Genomic DNA, 22,165 nt, shown 5'->3' on the forward strand with positions numbered 1-22,165 from the left:
AACATTTCAAATCCATTGTGCTGGCATACAGAGCCGGCATAGTAAAAAATGTGAACGTCCAAATGTTTAACTAACCTGTCATTAATCTTAAATCTTCAATACGGTTCCCTTTGTCACTCTAGATACTGTAATATTGCAGTGTTCATGACTGATGCACCTTTAATTTGGATGCTGACTGTTTTCTTTTGTATCTTAGACAGTTAAAAGTTGTGACATCTGTTATTGGATATGCTGCCTGTGTAGCTGCTGTATAACTGTGATTTCTGTGTGATGTTGCCATCATTGTGTCCACCACTCCAAACCAGTGACACTGCTGTGGCTGCGTGTCGTGTCCAAACTGCTGCTGGTATGTACTAATAGCCGTTATCAGCTGGAGTCTGGAACAGCACCAACCTGAACCTGCTGTCGGCTGCTGCTGCTGCTACCCGACACTGTTGCAGCGCCGGTTTCTCTGACCTTCACACGCACGCAAATGTGGACATACACACAGCCACACGAACCTACAATGAACGTGCATACGCCGCGCAGGCGCACACACACATTTAGATGTGGTTGCTTTGGTATGCAGGGAGCGGAGCGGGAATGCAGCTTAGCTTTGACAGGCGAGGCAGTTTGACAAGCCCAGAATAAAACTAGGAAATGAAGACTTGAGATGTGTCTCGGCTTCTCATTGACCTTTCCACCGGGCTCTCTGTGAGGGGCCAATCGATATCACATGAGAAAGCTGCATTTAGAAGTAGCCACTGCTCATTATGGACTTCTCCGATGACATCCGGTTATAATCCATTCATGTCGCAAGATTTACTAGCGGGAGCAATCGAGTCAAAAGCACCTTGGTTTGATAAAGAAAGATACTTCAAAAAACTAAGGCCATCATGTAAGATGTGCACTCAAAAATCACAATAGATGTTCAATCAGCTTGGAAATGTAAAAAGAAACACACTTGTTAAAAGGGTTTGGTGTTACAGCGAGGTTGCATGCAGGAGACAGCAGGTAAAAAAACAACCCCTGACTGTGATGCAACAGGAGCAGAGGAGTAAAAAAAAAAAAAAAAAGGTGCAAGAAGAAGAAGAAGAAGAAGGGAGTGCTACATTTCACTTTGTTCACAGTGACATGATGAAATATTTGATAACTGACTCTGAGCACAGAGTGTGGAGAGAAAAGGGGACTCAGAGACACAGGACGAAATGAGGAAGGGAGGCAGAAATGCATGAAATGTAACAGAAGGGGAGCAAAGGAGAAATAGAGGTTTGGAGGGAGGGACACCCAGAGATATGAACAGGCTTCAAAGTGCCAAGGAGAAATGAACAGCTGGAGGAGAAATCTGCACAGGGAGGTGTTTGGAGACTGGGGTGTGTGTGTATGTATGCACACACATGCATCTGTATACTGATGCATATTCCTATTTAGCTGCCTGTTTATAACAAACATGCCCTAGGACTCGAGCGAATATCATTTGCAAAAATAAGCATTTGCCAATTCAATTAAGTGCATCGTCTTAATGAAAAAAGACCCAGCAGGGGAGTCTAAAAATCCTTAAAAAAGACTCTTGAAATTGTGAACACTTCAGCTTCAAATGCCAAAACCGGCTGCCTCCAAAGCTGGACCACAACGTTAGCATTGTCTTTAGACGTACAGTATATGTCTATGCAGTATGCATGAGTTTGAGAGGAAACTGGCAAAGTAGAGGAATTCCCAAAGGGATCTCCCTGCCATTTAACTGCAGGGGCCCTGACATGAAATTACACTACGTACACAATAGCCCATCATGCATTTCTCTGTGGACCTCTCTCGCTCTCTCAACCTCTATCTCCCATTCTCAGCTACCACAAACAGAATATTTCAGGTCGAGCAAGCTCTGGCGGTCAAACAGGTCTGAAATAGGAATCCTGTCTGTTTGAATGAAATTGGAAAAAAAACAAGAAATGATCCATGAACTATACATGGTGGTTCCTTTTTGTTTTACTGCAGAGTATCGCACCTCGCAACCGATGAACCTGACAACCGACAACATACACAACACACTTAATCATTTAGCATCTGCCGAGCTAAGGGAAAACCATGCATAAAAACTTGCAAAGTAGTCAAAACGGTGAGTGTGTGTGGTCGTGGCGAGACAAAACACATTTCCACACGTACAACTGCTAGGTAAAGTATAACCACATTTAGACAGGCAGTCATCGAAACACACACAGGGTGGAGAGGCACTCTTCTCCAGTGGGTGAATAATTCATCCCCGGGTAAGAACGAGAGCACCGTGCTCCCCTCCTCCTCTTCTCATCGCTTCATTATTGATAAACACCAACATCTACACTGTACCTGACCCAGGAGAGAGAGGAAAGAGAGCGAACGAAGGAGAGAGACGGTCAAAAAGATAAGACTGCAATAGAAGAATGACTGTGGGACCTGAAGGAATGCTGCTACAGTGTAAAGTAGAGGTGTATAAAGCGAAGTACACAAAAAAGAAAATGACCAAGGCCATAAGAGGCGAGCATACTTTTATGGCATTGCATGTTTTCATCTGGCGCTGGGCCCGTTTAGGGTCAGTAAAGTCTCGCTTGTAACAGGCAGTTTACTGTGGACAGAAAGGACACAGCTCTCCTGAGCCAAACAAATAACTGCCGCTTCTATACTGCCTCGCTACTGCTATCGCTTCAAACCCACTGAATAAGTGACTGAATAACTTACTGGCTGGATGGCTGACAGACACCCAGCTCCCCTGCGGCTCCTGGCTCTGCTTTGTCTGTTCGGGCCCCTGCACATCATTCTACCTCCACCGCACTTCGCCTTCTCTCGGCATCGCTCACCTCTTTCTTTTTTTTTTCCCGCCCATCTCGGTGCCATAGCCCTGTCCTGTCTTTTCATTTTCGAATAAATCCTTTTCATCCCTCTGGCTCATTCTGCTCTTCGTTGACTACTTTTTCTTTCTCTGCTAGTTCCTTTCCTGTCCGACTTCGAGCCCTGTGTGCCATCACTCTTCATGGTAATTGTACCAGGCATGTTATTTTAGCCCTGCATGTGATTTTGGGGTTTTACTGCCGGGTGACCGTATAGAGACAGATCTGCAGTTCGTGTGCAGGCATAAAATGTAAATCTGAGGCTTTGGGAAAACAATTTGCAGACAGGTCTAGGGTCAGTGTGTGAGAAACATCTTGATCTATTTCCCATTATGCATGCTGAGGCCTTGCGCCTCTCTATCAGGTCTAGCAGAAAGCTCGCCAAAAGAATCCTTCAGACGTCACTCTCTGAATGACTTTCGAAGTGTGTGTGTGTGTGTGTGTGTGTGTGTGTGTGTATCCAGAGTCTGGCAGCATCTCACTTTGTAAATAGCCATGAATTAAAGGATCAGGCTAAGTCCAGAAGTGCACAGCTGTAGAAAAGTGCCAGGTACTTCTACACATGTTAAAGGCAGGCTGTGTACGCGTGTCCTATCTTTTCATCCATCATTTCCTGTATGTGGGTGTGAGTGTTTATACATCCGTCCCTCGGTATGTCAGTTGATAACATAATGTGATTATGCGTCCTATTTTCGCCTCCCTAACAACACTTAGATGTGAGAGTCTACCGAGGTGTCAGAGAGGATATTTCAGGCTGGGTGTGATCCTTCCCCCAAATTAAAAAAGCCGAGCCGCCTGATAAAGTGAAAGGAATTCCATGACAACCCCGTCTCCGCACCCAAACAGCTGTGTTTCCAGGTTCTCCGTTGGCAACGTTCACCTTTACTTCACCTTGGGTGTCATTTCTCAGCTGCTCTTCCCAGGGCCGTCACTCAGCCCGCTACTGACGAGCTCATTGGTCAACAACGCTGTCAGCACGCAGCTCATTCATAGTTGAGGGGGTGAGAGACCAATCCAATTTATACCGCACATTAAAGGATTAAAATGCAGTACGGTGATATGAGGGGAGCCTGAGCTATTAGCGCAGTCAATCTGTCAGGAGGATCACACAGCGTGTTACCAAATCAATGCCGGCCATATGGAAGACAGAAGGTCAGGCACCGCAAGCAAACAAACAAGGAGGTGCGTACCAATATTATGATAAACTGATGACTGTGTCCGTCACAACAACCAGCTGGATTGAATTACTGACGGCGAGTCTGTGTGGGAGCGCGGAAAACAAGTCTGCAGGGAAAGATTTGAGAGGACAGGCGAGTTATGTTTCAAAATATAACACCCACCACTTTAAAAAAAAAAAAAGTATACTCTTACAAAAGTATTGCTAACATAAGAGCAAAAGTTGTGATTTATTATGACTCATATTTCCAGGACACTGCAGTGTAATGCTCAGATGTCAGAGATATGGAGAGCTGATTAGCCCACCCGCATTTTGAAAATATAACAGCTTTTAAATTACATCTTTTTTTTACATAATGAGCTACACTGAGGTGGGAAGATGGAAAACAATTAGTAAACATCAGGTAGGTAGGATGTAGGGAAACAGAACAAAAAGATAGGAGCGGGAAACAATAGATAACGGAAGCAATTAAAAGCAGAAGGAATCCACGCTTTGTGTATTAGAACAGCTGCATTGTATGCGTTGGAGTTTCCTTCCCGCAGGTCCGCAGTGAGCAGTCAGGGCGGAGGTGAACGGCCTATTGTCTTCAAGTCTCAATAGGAGGCAGGTAAGATGAAACTTCTCACTTCGACACGCACCTCCCATCAGTTCTCCCACAAAGGCGGAGGGGAAAGGTGATACCGAGGAGGGAGGGGATGAAACAGAGATAGAAGGGAGGTTCGGACTGCAGTTTCTATAAGAGCAGGAGAGTAAATAACAGAAGAACTCGCTCCATCTCTTCCCCTTTGTACTGAACATTAACATCGAATACCCTCTGAAGGACAGTCACTATGACAACTTGCCTTGGGAACATGGCGTATTGTTTTGATGCTGGCAGATGGATGGATGACTGAAGAACTAAGACAGACAGACACACAGCTCAAGGAGACACGATAAAAGAGGGAGTGGCGCATAACCTGATATTTCCTCTCAAGTCAATCTGTGAAATACCATTAAAGAAAAGGACACTGAAGAGATGTGCCTGGCTGGCTGCATGGCCACAGTCAGGGTCAAATAATAAAATACAACACAAAACAACTTGAATTATCCTTAAAGTGCATCAAAGAATACTCATACAAAATAAATCAGTTAAAAGCTTAACAATAAATAAACAAAAAAACTATGCACCATTAAATAGCCAGAGGAGATAAAGGACTTATAAATACATTCATATAAAGCATAACAACACACCGATGACAGCAGAAGAAATTTGCTCGATTTAAGTGATTCAGTATGCACATCATTTTTCTTACAATCTGCTGGTCACAAAGGAATCAAGTGCCCGTGTTTCACTCCAATAAAATTCAAAGCGGTGTGAAAAATACTGTTTGTCCTTCAGAAACAAGCTATGAAATGCAGATAAAGGAGAGGGTCAAAAGACTCCATTAAAGATTGATAAAAGTGCCAACGAATAACTGTGCTGACTCATTTTCAACTGAGACCGTGTTTGCTGGCAACATTTAATCATTACTGTGTTTACATGCCACCTTAATGGATTGTCAAACATTTGACTGGACTAATTTGTTGATAAATGTAATGCTCTCACCTTGTAAAATGTAATGGTTGTTGCATCGGAAATTAGTTCTTTAGCTTTATAGACTGTAGATAAGTAGAGCTGAAACGAATAGCCAATCGTCAGGAAAACAATCGACAATTTTGATAATCTATTAATCATTTAGGTAATTTATCAAGCTCAAATGTCAAACATGTACTCGTTCTAGCTCCTCCAATTAGGGCTGGGCGATATGGAGAAAACCAAATGGCACGATATTTTGGACCAAACACCTCAATATCGATATTGTGGCGATACTGTAGGGTTGACCATTTGTGCTTTCACAAAATATTTACAATGAGAAACAATGTGGATATATTGCCCAGCCTTACCTCCAATATGAAGATATGGATGCTTTTCCCTGGTTGATATTTTTATAGATTAAATATATTTGTGTTTTGGACCTTTGTCTCTATGGGCTACTATTGAAATAAATAATTAACAGTTTATTAATAATAAAAACAATGGTTGGTTCCAACCCTATAAATTATAACAACAACAACAACAACAATGCTCCAGTGGACCATAAAAAACAATGGTTCTGTTCTGTACCCTGAAAATGAGACAACAATGCTGTATTGACCAAAGAAATTACAAGATCACAGCTTCTGTAGTTGCCAGTATAGAGGAAGAAAAGTAAAACAGTAATTCAACGGAAACCTCTGCTGTCTGTCAATCAAAAATAAATAAATAGAATACATGAAACAATGAGGTTAATTAAAGAGGTTAATTAAAATCAAAAACCAATCAAAAAAACAATCTTTCTATTTAAAGATACAGGAGCTAAAGCCAGTAACTTCTCTAGACGTTAGTATCGAGAATAAACAGCTTGCCATCCTCGACACCTTTACCTGTCTGAGAGGTGAACAGCGGTGGACCGAGTTTCCACTCAATAACAGTATGAAACCTGGTTTTAGCCAGTAATGGCTCGGCAGTCACAATGATGCTACAATTGATCTGACTATGATTGAAGCCACTTTCCAGAGATCATAAGGAGGAGCACAACAACAAACACACAGCAGAAAAACTCATGAGCTGCTGGAGCCGTCTCCTGTCAGGTCGTCATTACATTGGGCTGGAGCCGCCTTTGTTTACCATCTACACCCTTTAAGGCAGAGTGACAGATAGAGGATTGAGGAAGTGAGGGGTAGATAGATAGATGGGGGTATGAACAGACAAGAGATGGCCCTGCCATGCTCCAGTGGCCAGCTTCAAGGACAGACGGGCTTCAATATCACAGCTTCTGTGTAATTAGACAGTGCTCTGTCACGCACCAAAGAATTGCTCCTATTTGTGTCATATTATAGCAGCATGGATATCCCCTACTGTGCTTTGCCATTGAGACCTAACGCAAAAAAGGGGAGCAAAAGGGGGATTTGTACAAATTTAATTACATTCATAATTCGCCCATCTTCGGCTGTAATCACTCGGGGTTAAGTTAAGTAAATCCACTTCTCAGCTAGCCACCCATGCCCCGCGTTGCCTCTGCAAGCAGCAGCATAATGTCTGTTTTTCAGGGGAATTTTATTGACAGGCTGAAACTCTCAAAGTGAGAGTGGAAGTAAACATAGTTCTTGGTATGCATGCAGTGGTGGAATATTAACAGCTGTACTCTTTCTACTGAAGTGCGGCATGTTTGGGGTTTGGAGCAGCTCATGTGTGTTTGTTTGTTTGTTTGTGTGTGTGTGTGTGTGGCTGTCTGCTTGTGTATGATACTGTGTCTCTGTCGGCCACCTGCAGTGTCTCCAAAAGGCAGGGAAAAATCTGCCGCTGTGTGCATCTTTGTGTGTCTGTTTTTCTTTTCTTTTTAGTCTTTGTGGGTCTGCCTGAGTTGTGTTGGGTGCACCTTGCAGCCAAATCGTGGCCCAGGCAGGCAGCAGAGAGGGAGAGGAGTGAAGCAGATCAAACACAAGCCGGCTAATCACAGACGCCGGCTAATTAGCGCAGTCCTCAAAGGGGGAACCAGGAATGAGCGATGAATCCCCCTTATGAATTTCCCAATGACGCTTCTGTGCAGCCGTATGCCACCATGAACACTCGCCGGTCATACAGAGGAGAGACCGCAGAGGGTAAAGTGCAAAGAGAGCCACCAGTGATCTGGCCTTGCTGTAATCTTATCATCCGAGAGCGCAGTGGGGCAAAGTGGCGCTCGATATCTCTTATCGGTGTTTCGGTCATGTGCACAGAACACACAAACACCATCGCTGTCACAACCTACACCTACACAAGTTTTATCTCAACATCCTCAAATTAGACTGCACCTAACGTTTCCCATTAAGGGATTTTTGGAGCGATTAAATCCCAAGCGCGGTGATATTCCAGCCTCTGGAGCGAAGCGCAGGTTGACGTTCCTGTGCTCTCTGAGTGCTGATTAACAGGCGGATCTGCCACACTGATCCCAGATTTTCACAAGATCAGAGGCCGAGCTGTGAGCACGACGGCACCGGCTGCAGCAGCCAATTACAGATGTGAGTGTGACACGCGCACGCACGTGGGCTTATGCACACACACACGCCACCCTGCCACACAGACGCAACCACACGCCTGTCCAGAAACAGATTCCTCCAGGCTGAAGTCATCAAAGTGACGTGACCCCCCCCCCCCCCTTCCTCCTCCTCCTCCTCCTCCTCTAAGTCCTCTCCCTCTTCTCTTCTAATCTCAGACAAGAGGACACCTGTCAGAGGATGCTCAGTTCACCAGCCAGCCAATCCTCACAAAGACGGCGGCACAGAGACAGAAAGAAATGAACAGAGAGAGCCAATAAAGACTATAATAAGTCTATGTGAAGACGTGCAGGGCACTGATGGGAGTACGCCTAAATAACATCATCACTCTTCAAGTCCCATTTTGTCTCTATACATCTTAATATCAAGCTAAACATAGATATTCTAATTCTAACTTTGGGCCTGGGTGGATTAACAACAACAACACAATCAACATTTCTCTCATTTCGCCAGATTTATGGCAGAACAATACCCTCCCTCTGCCCTCTGCCGCGCCGCCATCAATGGCCAGCATTTGTTTCCCATGATTACAGTGTGACAGTTGGCATTCATGTGGCAGACAAACGCACAGAGATTCCAGACTTATTGTTACGACAAAAAAAAAAACTAATGTGCTTTGAACGTTAACAGCTGCATCGGGGAGGCTGGACAAGTGAAACGAATTGCTGTGGCTGGTCAGAGAAGACAAAAACAGATCTGAGAAGAAAAATATTAAAATGAAGCTCGCCAATTTACAGTTGAGTAACGGCGTAGCGGGGAACAAAAAGACATGTGGATAAATAAGAACATAAGAGACATTAAAGGGGAGGCAGAGAGAGATATATAGAAGTAGGGGGTGGGGGGTGATGCTGCAGAGCAGGGCAACAGCTGCTGAGCATCACATCTGCTCCAAGTGGAGTCATCAGCGAACAGACAGACTGGAACCGACCCACTGAGGCAAGCCCCAGGGAGAGCGAGGGATGGACAGAGGAAGAGGAAAAAGGGGAAAAGAGCGAGGAAGGGAGGGGGTGAGGCGAGGCGATGAGAGGATGTGATGAGAAGGATACAATTAAAGAGATGGAGAGTGGAAAAAAAGATGAAAAGGAAATGGCACAGAAGCAGAGAGGACTTCTGCAACCTGTTACTCTCCCCTCCCCCCCCACCTCCCCAAATGGAGATGATGCAGTAGGGTGGAGGCAGGTTGGTAGATGGTTTTGCAGGGAACTAAAATAACATGTCCTTTTCTTTCTCCCCCCTTTCCCTACACCCCTCTCACCCCTTCCCTGACATCCTTCCTCCATCTCTCCCCTTCTTTCTCCTCAGCGAGACTGACAGAACAAGAGAAGCCTGTGAGAGTAAAGATGAAAGGCCTGTGAGGGAGGTGTGTGTGTGAGATGAATGAATGACCCCTCTTATCACTCATCCCCCACTGGAGCTGTCCTGCTATAACACAATAGTAAAAAAAAAAAACATACAACACCACAGGGGCAGCCACGGAGGTCACACTGCATGTTTAACGTGTTGTTCGCGTGTTTATTCCAACTCACACCATGTAGAAAAAGAGACCTCAGACATCTCTCTAACAAGACTGCCTCAGCGTGAATATCGTCTTATTCATAGCTGCGTGTGTGTACACCTTCGGCCTGCGGAGAAGCACCACCCGAGGAGAGGTAGGGACCCTGAGAAGTACACATTGTTCATTCATGATAGTGGCCGCTGGCAGCGAGGGCGACCCCGTAGCAGAGTAAGCGATGTCATTTGGCAGCAAATGAAGGGGAAAGAGCAAAAGCAGTTTATGCTAGCTTCTCTCTCCGAGGTCTCACAGCTAGCTCTAACATTAAGTTAGCCTGGGCGCGGGCAGGACAAAGCTCAGTTTGTGTTCACGTCTCTGCGTGGTGGAATAAACATAGCTCGCTGCTTCACAGTTTCCTCCAGCTCGCCGTCTCCTTCCCCCTCTCATCTCTTCCCTCCTCTGTTGTCACCCCCGCTGCTTAAAAAGAACAATCTACCAACGCAGCATGCCCTTCCAAAATATTTACTCGCTCAGTATTGGCGGAACACAAAGGCCATTCTCTTACGCTCTCTGATGTCGGCCATTCAAACAAGCCACGCACTTGCTGACTGCACCTGCTCTGTATCGCCTGTTTACTGTGGTGACTCCTCCCTTCCTAAACCTTCCATCTGCTTCGTGCACTTCACTGATCTGGAAGTTGGCGGAAAAAAAACAAGTAAAAGCAGCAAGTATAGTCACCCCAGCTAGCCTGCGGCAGGGAGTGTGTATCTGCTGCTCACATCCTCGATACACACACCCCTCTGATTCAATACCCCTGACACTGTCTTAACACCTTTTCCTGTGCAGCTTGTGCCCTTCTTTCCTCTTTTGCCTCCCTGCTCCTCTCTCTCTCTCTTTCCCCTATCTCAATCTGTCACCTTACATTCTCCCCTCGGTCCTCCTTAATCTTCTTCCTCATTGCATCCTTTTCTGCTAACCAATTTTCGAAGCAGCTTTTCCAACTAATCCAACACTTTCTGTTTTTAGCAAGCGCACCCAAATAGGAGTTCATTAACAATCAAGTGCTGAAATCAGTTTGCAGTGTTGCAAAGCGCTGGCTTTTCCTGGCTCCTCGTTCATTAGCATATGTTTGAAAATCCAAAGTCTAAATGAGATGATCAGAGATGATGATGAACTACAAACAAAGACCCAGAATTATTCCTGTGATGTGGCTGCATGTCATGCTTGTTTTTAATGTGTTGCACTTGTGATTTTTTTTCTAACTAGGCGCTCACAATAGATGCAAATGAATGGGAGAGTTAGATAAAGCCCGGGCGCCCAGAGTAATGACGCGTCCCCAGGGTGCCTACTGTTTTTGGGTGATTGTTCAAGAACTCCTATGGGGGTGTGCATGCTAATAAATAATAATGTTCTATCAAAGTGAAATGTTGCATTGAGTCTTCTGTCTTGTCGCTCTACAGTGTTTTTGACTGCTTTCCAGCCTTCCCATGCTCCTCTCTGATAGGGGATGTGGTTGCACGGCCGCACCTGTGTCTCATTACCACCCCTGATGGTTCAGTAACGGGCTTCTCTCTCCTCTCGCCATTGTGCTCTCACTCTTTCCCTCCCTTTAGCTACTGCCAACATACATTTTCCTCTAACAGCATGGCCTGCACTCGCCTCTTCCCCTTGCTCATCCCGCTGCATGCCATTCACATGATCTCTGCAGCTCTGTTTCCCCCCTGTCGCCTCTGCCATCACCGACTCAGCACAATTGGGCTTTGTCGACTGGCAGGTGATCTAATGATTTTGTGCTGGACTGGCCCACGCCTCCAATTTGTCAAAAAGTCCTCCCAGTAGCGTTTCACTTGAACATACATCTCTACTTTTTAGAACTCGTGCCTATAGGGTGTAAATCACAAGTTTCATCACAATACGATATTATATTGATTCTTTGGACAATAATACGATATTTGCTGATGTCACAAAGTCTGCCACGATACGATTTTGATTTGTTTCAATTCAAAGGGTCTGCGATTAATGAGATAATATCATATGCCCATTTAACACAATCAGTGACATTTATATAATTTCACAAAAGCAACTAAAATATGATTTGATGATTTTATAACTGGGCTCTGTAGGAAGGAGGTGCACTTGGACGGAAATAGTGACACAGACGTGACGTGGGAATTTCAATATAAAGAATCTTTAATCTAAAAGATGATGATATGCATCGATGTTTTCACTTTGCATTGATGATACTGTATCATTGACTCAATATATTGATCCGGATCGATGCATCGTTACACCCCTTCTTGTGCTCCTTTCAATATTGTGTACCCCAGACTCCTATACTTTCATTATGAGAACAATTATATTTCTAATTAATCTATTCTAGGGATGCAACTAACGATTATTTTCGTGGTCAATTAATCTGTTGATTGTTTTCTTGATTAATCGATTAGTTGTTTGCTCTATAAAAGGGTGAAAAATGTCGATGAGTTGGCGTCCTCAAATGTTTCGTTTTGTTCGCAACTCAAAGATATTCAGTTTACTATGATAGAGAAGTAAAGAAACCAGAAAATATTCACATTTAAGAAGCTGGATTCAGAGAATTTTTAACCTTTTTTAAAAAAAATAATTACTCAAACCAATTAATCGATTATCAAAATAATTGGCGATTAATTTAATAGTTGACAGCTAATCGATAATCGTTGCAGCTCTAAACTATTCATTCATCTACAAAATTTCAGAAAATAGTGAAAGCATTATGCAATTTGCCCAAAGTTATGTCTTCAAATTGCTTGTTGTGTACCACTAACAGTCCAAAACCACAACTCATTCAGTGAACTATGACATGTGACACAGAAAAAGCAGCAAATCCTCAAAACTAAGAAGCTGAAATCAACTCTAGCTCTAGATTTCTCTCTGACTCTTGCTAAAGATTATCAAAGCATTTTTTAACAGTGTTTGTTTGCCTCAAGTTGAGATGTAACCAAGCGTGAAAAATGCTATGCAAAGTCAAAGAGCACTTAAGCTCACTTCTTTTGCCAGTTAATCACCTCAGCCAGTGCGCTGCTGTAATAATTCAGGCTTGTACGTTGTGTCACATCTCAGGCTACAGACTCACTGAGCCGACCTGTACTTGGTGTTATGATATATGGCACAGGCAGCTGCACTGCTGGACTCCCAACTCCACTTACTGGTACTAATAAGTCACACACAGTAATACTTAAGGGTGGGAATAACCAGAGGCCCCACGATACGATATTATCACGATATTTAAGTCACAATATACTGTACATACAATTGATATGCTGAGTATTGCAATAAGATATATTTCCTTTGTTCAACTGTTTGTCATCATCTGTTTTATCTAATAAGATACAGTTTTCACTCTGTTCATCGCCATTCATTTTCATTAAAATATCTTGAGGTCAGAGGTCAAGGGACCCCATGCTAGTTTTTCCTTGCCCAAATTTAGCGTAACTTTAAAGCGTTATTTTGCGTTCTTCCCGACAAGCTAACATGACATGGTTGGTATGAATGGATTCCTTAGGTTGTAGTTTCATATGATACCAGTATCGTCAGACTGAGATAGCAACACCTTCTGAAAGACAGAATAGCGGCCAGGCACGTGTATCTATACAATATTGCCATGCAAAATATCACGATACTATGCTGTACCAATTTTTGCCCCCACCTCTAGTAATACTGTACTTCCGCAAATTTATTTCAAACTGAAATGAAAAGTTTTGTTAAACAATCTTGCACTGTATTGATTTTATTCATTTCATATCCAAGTTTTCTACGAAACATTATTTTTCTGTTCTTATAAGGATGGAAAAGTCGCTAAAAGAACATTTTGAATCAATGGATAATACATATGACAATAACAATAAATTATAAAAATGTAATGTGTATTAAGCTGGAATCCAATAAAAGTGTCACATTAATATCTATTCTACAGGTTTGGGACTTCCATAGAAATCCAGTCTGATGTTGAATTATGCATTAAATACGTAATCACACTGGCATTACTATGATATCATAGCCTACCCTTAAGGCCAATTAACCCTTGTGTCAGCATTAAATGACCAAGTAAAAACCCAAGTGCATTCATTACACTTGACAAATGAATGCAATACAGATGGAGATTACACGAGTCTTAAAACGTTGTACTGGGTGAACATTAGCCCTGATGGCTTCAGAGATAACTTGCTCCAGTCCAGAGTGTGATGGCTTCCCAAGATGAGTGGAGGGGTGTGAGTGGCTATAAGCATTAGAAGATCATGGACGAGCTCCTTCCTACGCTGTGCATATTAATTCTTCTAATGCAGCTAAGCTCAGCTTGTCACACGTTGACACTGCATAATTATGTCATCTACAAGGAACAAGCTTTTTTAAAAGGGCAGACACGCGGTGCGGTGGAGTCTCTGTCAATGGAGAGGTTCTGTGTTGTAAAATGTCAATATACGGCTAAAGAATGGTTTACTTTTTAGCTTGTTAGGACCTTTAAGGCCGCATTATGGAAATATTTTTAGATCTATGGGTACAAAAAGGACACCAGAGAAGAATGAGCTCCCTGAGGTGAATATCTTAACATAGCAAGCCTTCCACACCTTTTTACAATAACGAACGAGCCAATTCTTTAAGTAGTATCCTGACTGACAGGGGCGTCCATCAAACACCCAGATCCCCTCACCCGTGGCCTCTCGCCATCCATCAATCCACTCTGACAGCCCTACCTTCATCCCTCTCTATGTAAATAAACACCAGAGCGAGGACGGGAGGAGCAAAGAGTAGAGGGGGGAGGAGAGAGGAAATCAAAGTAGGACACTCAAACCTAAGACAAGCAGGCCGAGCCAGGTTCAGAGAGGAAAAGGAAGAGTGACGCATGGGGGTCGGATTGAACAGTTGGAAAAAAATGAAGCGGAAGAGGAGGAGGAGGGGGAGGAGGGAGAAAGGCAGGAAGTAAACTCACAATGGGCTAAGGTGATGAAGGGAGAGACGGGACAACGAGAGTCATCTGGAAGGAATGAGGAGGAGAGATAAATTGAAAGAGAGGAAGGGAACTGGCTGGCACAGGGATGACAGCCAAAACGAGCGGCCGCGAGAGAGAGAGAGAGAGTCATGTAAAAGAATGCCGAGGAGAAGGATGGAGATGGGCAGCACGGAGGGAAACGTCTACAGAGGACATCAATAATCCATCCCAGATAAAGCAATTCTGTGTCAAAAAGGAAAGAGCAAAGTGGAGAGTGAGACAGTGGGGAGAAAAGAGAGAGACAAACAAATGAACAAGGGAAAGTTGGTAGGTTGAGCCGGAGGGACTTCTATTTAAAACCAGAACTACTGAGAACACTTGTGTTAGTTTACACAAGCAGAGGAACCACATCCTCTCTTCTTCACCTCACCCCCCCCCCCCCCCCCCCCCCCCCCCCCCACGCCCCAATCTTCCCGAGGCTGTGTCTATTTAAATGTATGTTTAAACGGCGAGTGCTACTGCTCTAATCAGGGCTGGCATCACAGCACACTCCCTCTCTGCCCCCGCACCCCTCCCTAGCACGCAGCCTTTTTCCGTCGCTCCTCAGACCCTGCGCACACTCGACGCACACACACTCATGCGTGCACCCTGCATGACTGTGCCATGCCAGAGATAAATTCATGAATCACTGGTGCACGAATCAGCCGCGAGCTTGTTTGCGAGAAGAGGAAAGTGGGAAGAGGGGGAAAGGACAGAAGTAAGCGGTTAAAGTGTTTCCTTTAAAAAGCTTTTAAAAAAGGAGGTGGGTTCAGGAGATGTCTCCCAGCGAGCTGAGGGAGCGAGCGCACACACCCAGAGGGCCCTCAGTGACAAGTACTAGTCAGCAGAGAAGATACTGTGTCTACTGCTTGCTCCATCTCTTCCCCCTCTCCTCTCTCATCCCCTCCCTCCTGGCTCTTCCTAAAGAGGCCAAGATAGAAAGCCAAAACAGCAAGCAGCCAAATAAGCAAGTGTATGATACATGCACAGAGTAAACATGCATATCGCATAGGAACTGGCAAATATTTTAACTTTCAACACACAAACGCCCTTTGAGGAGCGTATCAAGGACTTGCGTACCAGGAAAACCTGTTAAATAGGCACCGCAGTGGTCCGTCCACACAACAGAAAAAGCCCCTCCATCAGCCTCCATTTCAGGAGAAACTACCCAATCATCTCTTGTTACAAAGCCACTTTCCCTCTAGGGCCACTACTCAAAGGCAGGGCTGTCCATTGATACAGGTGTGGTGCAGAGGGAGGAAAGAGAAGGGGGGAGGGAGGACAATAGATGGCCTTTTCAATGGTCTCCCTCGGCTCACCTGGATTAGGGGGGGAGAGTCTGAGAGGAGGGAGGAGGCGGAGGGTCTCTAAGCTTGGGCTGAGAACAATAGTGTCTCTGTTTTCAGTAACACCAAGTGCATCATTCTGTCTGGCAGCAACCGGCTGACTGTCTGCACTAAAAACAACATCTCTAGGCTGCTGCTGTCGAATGCAAAATTATTCTGGTGCATACAGTATGTATGTTAAATAAACAGGTAATTATGAAGAAGATGTGATTTATGGTGCCCATGGCGACATGTTCAAATTGCTTGTTTTGTCTGATCAACAGTCTAATACTTAAAGTAGGACTGGGCGATATGGAGAAAATCAAATATCACAATATTTTTTACCAAATACCTCAATATCAGTATTGCAATGATATTGTAGGGTTGACTATTGGTGCTTTCACCAAATCTTTGCACAATGAGATTTCTGATGAATAATCATCATGTGGGTAAAGGCAAATAATAGAATAGCTGGAACAGTCTGGTAAGTTCCGAAAATTACACCACTTTACTGTAATGCAGCCATTAAAACCAGGAAAAGTCCGCACTTATGCCACATTATGATGCAGCATTATAGAGGAATGACTTATATGTGTTGTACATGTGTATAGTACCTCTCAGACACAATCTCACCAAAAAATTAACATTAATCGTCACAAAGCTAGTTTTCTGTTATAGTATTAGATTGTACACGGGGAATTAACTCTTCAAATGTAAGCTCCTTTCAGCTACAGTGTGAGATTTCTGTTAGATGAGTCAAGCTATATTACTGGCCTAGTAACCGCCTGCGGGGGAGAGGAGTGTGTGACAGCATGTAGCAGCAGGGGAGTGGACATTGTCAGCCTGATCCCGGTGCTGCACGACAGGTTAGCTCTGCTGAAATGAAATAAAAACCCTGCATCTGTTTCCATTTCTCCCGTTTTACCTCTCATGCTTAGCTCACCCGCTTACTTGACTTTGTTCTGCCACTTCCCCTTTCCTGTCCTCTGTACAGTAATCAAGTGATTCAACCATCAAATCAGCCCTCAGAATTGGGTGCATGTGTCCGCGACGTGCTGTTTGTGCTTTGCATTTGCGGTCACGTGTTAAGGAGTTGGTGGTGATGAGTGTCGTTCCGCAGCCGGGGCGAGGAAGAGGAGAGGAGGGAGAGGAGAGGAGGGAGAGGAGAGGAGGGTGAGACAATCGGGGAGGGGATGAGGTGGGGGGAAACACTGTAAAAGTGTCACAGCAACTTAACCTTCAAAAAATGCCCAGCAGGGCGGAGTGGGAGGTGGTGTTCTTGGCCATTAGAAGAGAAAGAGGGAGAGGAGGAAAAGTGTATGTGAGAGAGAGAGAGAGAGAGAGAGAGAGTGATTGATGTGGAGAAGAAAAAAGAAACAGAAGACCTCGTTAGGAGAGGTAGGAAGGTACAGATGCCTGCAATACAAATGTCTGTAGGGAGGGCGGGGGCTGTTAAGGAGGTATGAAGGAAAGTGGAGCGAGAGATAGAGGGAGCAAATGAGAGTAGGAGAGGGAAAGTAGCATAGGCAGTTTGGATAAGCTTAAAGAGAAACTATGGGGCTGACATAGGTGGAGGAGACAACTGGGGAATTGGACGGTGGGACAGGGAGAGGAAGAAAGCTGCGGAAGAGGACAAGAGAGGGAGGGAGAGATTAAGGGGGAAAGAGAGAGTAAGAGGATAGAGGAGAGAAACAGACATTCCAATTACAGAAGCAGAAACGAGGGATTGATGACTAAGAACGGAGCGGAGGAGAACAAAGAACAGGACGAGGAGGAGGAAAAGAGATACAGTAAGAGACAGCAGTTTACTGAGCAGATGGAGCAATTATGCGGACCAAATTACAGCGAGAGGGAAGTTTGGAGCATTAGGGGGAGACGTAAACAGAGAGAGACGAAGAGGGCAGAGGAATCAAGATGGAGGAGTGGAAGTAAAAAGGAACAAATGTGACAGGGGGGAGAGTGACAAGTGACCGACTGGAGAGCAGGCAATCAGTTGAACACATGAATGAGACAAATGGCTTTAAACGAAAGGAGGACCTGCTCTCCCTGCGGAGCCACACCAAACAAACCCCGACACACCCTGTTGACAAAACACAGGCCTGATAACAGAATAAACCTGCTGCCTCTATTTGACCTTAATGTGCCATTTGCTTCAGGGGGAAGATTTGAACGCTCCTGCCTTTTCAAGGCTCTGGGCACCGATGACGACTGTGCTGCTTGTTTATCGCAATAGCATGGCGGCACAGTTCGAAACCAACAAGTGAAACAATAGATAGCACTGATATCAGTGGCACCATAGAGTTGTAGGATCGCAACAACAACGCCTGTCTTGTGAAACACTCTCCACTTGCTTTCATGAGAAATAAACCTGTTGTGTATTATCTCGGCGATGGCGTATTGTGTTTTTCTTATCTCATATTTCGGAGATTATATCTTTAAGAACACCACATTTTTCTTTATATTACAGTGTGTAATTTGACCCCGTTAGATAAGTCTGCTGGGATCAGGAGAAAAGCCGAGTGAATTGAAAGCAGTCGGTGTGCATAAGGTTTTTTAGGGAGCATGACTCTACATCCAGCTCCCAGAGCCCTGACAAGACCCCTGTCACACCAAATTCAATTTCCTCCTGTAGCCAGCCTGTCCGCTGCCTCTGATAAGTGTGAATTTGACTTGACCTTGTCAAAGTCAGATGTGACGAAGATGCTGCACGTCTGTGTGTGTATTAATAGAGGAGCAAAGGTGCGCAGACAGATAACAAAAATGGACAAAACGGCTGTTACGTCGCTGGTAACACATGTTGATAAAAGGAACAAAATGTGTGGAGGGACGTAAAAGGAAGTAACAGAAAAACTGGCTCGACATTTTCACAAACTGGGGGCAGGGAGGACACCGGGAGGGATTATCAGAGGAGGAGGGGAGAGAGAGATGTTTCTTGGCGCTGTCACGTCGACGGAGCGAGCCCTAAATGTTTTCAATATCACATAAGGGCACTGCATCATCCACCATTCAATACAGGATCAATAACGCAAACCACCTTCCACCTCGCAAACTACATTTAGACACATTAAGGTGACTGCTAATGAGCTGCCGCGTGCATGTGTGTGTGTGTATGTATAGGGACACGCTGAGGAGGACACAGTCAAGGGCCTCGGTGCTTAGCTGCACACAGATCTGCTGAGTCCACGATGGGGAGGATTTTTTAAATAAAAGCATGTGACAAAGACAGAAGAAAGCGGAGGAAAGATGACAGGGAGAGGTTGCAGGTCAGGTAACGATAATAAAAAGAGAAAGGTTAGTGCATTTCTGTCCACAATGGAGGGCCTCTCTGGCTGTTAAATATGTGTGTCATGCTTTAAGAGAGGGAGGAGAAGAGGGGAGGGAGGTGCGACTAAATTACAAATGAGCTGATAATTCTTGGCCTCCCTGGTTCACTCCCTCGCACAGTTTTTTGTGAAATCCTCCTTCATCCCCTCTGCCAAGACGCTGCGATGTGGAATTTGAAAATGTCGACATCCCCCTCACCACCCCCCGTTCCGTTCCTCCTCCTTCGCCGCCGCTCCTCCTCGGTGATTTTACTACAGCGGGGTCACAGAGACGCCCATCTCCCAAGTCTAGTTAATTAAGGGGATTTCATTTTAAACAGTTTGGCTGCCTTTCAATGGATCTTCAATTGGAATTACCGCTCATTCTCCACATTGGCTGAGCTGGAATGGGTTTGACCTGCATCTCCCTAAATTCCATCCGGGGGTTGTTAGACATGAGGAAATGCAGAGCTGGCAGAAGGTATCTTGACTAATGGTGTGGAAATGCGTGTGTGACTGAGAAATAAAGTAAGACACATGCCTTATAGCATTTTCATACAAGATAAGCTGCTGGCATGCTACTCCTGCAAATAGTACAGTCTTAAAACTGTCCATTATCTAGGAACACGTGGGTGGTTAAGAGTAGGGAACAGTCTCCTGCAGGGAACTCATATCAGTGTGTGAGCTAACGCACACAGTTTCGATGTATATCAGTTTAACCCAACACATCTGCCAAGAAAACCATCGACCCCAGCGCGGTTGTGTTTTTGGAAACCCCTCCGCTGCCCCCATTCATACTAATGACATTTGGCATTCTTTCTAAAGACGAGGATTTCTGCTCATTTTGCTTCAGATCAGATGGGATCGACTCTAGCAGTCTGGCAACCCTGGGAGCCAAACACAAACATCGCAATGGGGGGGCTCCCAGTGTGACCTCAACACAGGCCGCCATCCATCCAGCATGAAGGTGCAGGCGGAGGGGGAACATGGAGATGGAGCCGTCACAGAGCTCCTGATTTGCGCTCTTGTTGCAGGAAAGCCACTATCAATGCTTACAAGTTGGTGTCCTTAAAGAGAGTGAGTTAAATGAGCGGGGAGTGATAAAAAAAGGATGTCCTCAGATCTGATGTGTGTGGAAGATAACAGGGTTGCCGATGAGGATGACACACACCACTTCCTGAAAGAAGCACACATGCACTGTCATCCTGCGACGTGACGGTTCCTCCCTATTATTGGAATGCCATCTGACTTACAGCGCAGCCTCCAGTTGCTGCCCTTATTCATCACCAGCTGTGTGTGTACATGTGTGTGTGTACTCATTTGTGTTTGTCGTCCAATACCGCGACCCAAAATGCAACAAGACTGCAGTGACTCGTGCTCATCGACCTCCCTCTCTTCAGATCCATCCGTCCTGTCTAATAATATTTGCCCAGTCAACAATAAACCTGATGGATCCTTTGTGTTTCTGGTCATTGATAATGAAAAGTCTACAAAACAAAAGTCATTCCACTGAAACTCATCTATCAAAATAACTGTACATCTAAAACCCTGCATGTTGAGGATCAACGTTATTTTAAATCAATATCGCTTCATATAAAAAAAAAGGTTTTTAAAATTAAAACTGCCCGCTGCTAAAATGTTTTCAATACATCTATTAAAAAGCTTTCCATTCGTCGTCTCTAGCTTAATGTTGGATAAGAGGTACTCCATTTCCAGGCAGCCATTAAATATTGCCACTAAGCTGAAATCTCTTTTTTTTTTCTTCAATAGCGTACCTGGTGAAATAACAGAAAGCTGTCTAAAATTATTAAGCTCATTTGGCGAAATGCCAAATACCTGCTTCAGTCATTCTACAATTCAGTTATTTAAAATTAATGGGACCATGTAGAAACACACACACACACACACACACACGCGCTTGGTATCACTCTCACGTCTCCATTAAGCTGTAAATCCAAGCACAAGTTTATGTCTGAATCAACGAACTCTTAATGGTGATTATAAGGGGGAGGAGGAGGTTATTGATGTGTCATTTAAACAAGAAGTGTGTTTACGTACCAGCGAATGACACGGCCAGAACCAGACTTTTTTACACACATATAGACACACACCTGACCTTTTCAAAATCCTTCTGACATTTACAGGTCCGGTGCGAAGGGGGAGAGGACGACTCATTTACATAATGATAGGACCTAATGGAGACAGCCATTAACACAAAAACCAAACCAAGACCTAAGCCTCTCGCTCCGCTGGGACTAATGAGACACTAAGGACTTACTTTTTCCTTCTTTTATTAGGGAGGAACAAAAACAAACTTCTCTCGTTATCCATCAATCAAAATCCTTTTAATAGACTAAATGTAACGCTCTCTCTCTCTGTTGCAATGATGAATGGTCGCGGGCTTGGCAGGACTACAATGTTCACACAGAATCTCTCCATGTGCCGGGAAATAGTTAGAGCGAATAGTTTGAGATATCGCACAAGTAGGACTGCCAAAAGAAACATCACCTCAGAGTTTCTCATTGCCTGTGTGTTCGTGGGAGGGCAGGGTGTTGTGAAAATGCTGGCAAATCTGCAGCATTTTCACAAGTAATGGGGTGACGAGGAATCCTACAGCCACGGTGAGGTCACGAGTTGTTCATTTCCCTGTCTGTCTGCATGTTCTTCCTGTCATAAACAGCATGGCCTTCAGTCCAAAGAGAGGCTGGGAGACGGGGGAGGGAGGTCATTTGAATACGCCGCCGTCACTCAAACAAAAGCACTGGACAGGAGAGAATGAAAGATAGACGAAAATAAAGAGAGACGAGAACAAGGCCCCTGTATGTACTCGACGGCGGGGGCGGGTGGAGGAGGGAGCAAGGGATGGCGGGAGAGAGGGAGTTTTCAAGTGGCGGGTGGGAAGGGGGGGGAGTTTGGGCGGCGTCGCCTGTCT

General features: G+C 44.7%; 1 protein-coding gene across 4 annotated transcripts in view; it reads right to left on the minus strand.

The window, feature by feature from the left end:
• Nucleotides 1–22,165, minus strand: part of LOC119496653 (nectin-2-like) — a 90,607-nt gene that overhangs the window by 57,512 nt on the left and 10,930 nt on the right. Inside the window, exon 1 of one of the 4 annotated variants that reach the window (XM_037784127.1) lies at nucleotides 16,875–16,898. The exons of the other annotated variants lie outside the window; for them this stretch is intronic. The gene's annotated coding sequence lies outside the window, so the exon portion shown is untranslated. Of the gene's footprint in view, nucleotides 1–16,874; nucleotides 16,899–22,165 lie in introns of those variants that run through there. 4 annotated transcript variants of the gene reach the window in all.

Source organism: Sebastes umbrosus, chromosome 11 (assembly GCF_015220745.1).
Source record: "Sebastes umbrosus isolate fSebUmb1 chromosome 11, fSebUmb1.pri, whole genome shotgun sequence".
Taxonomy (NCBI): domain Eukaryota; kingdom Metazoa; phylum Chordata; class Actinopteri; order Perciformes; family Sebastidae; genus Sebastes; species Sebastes umbrosus.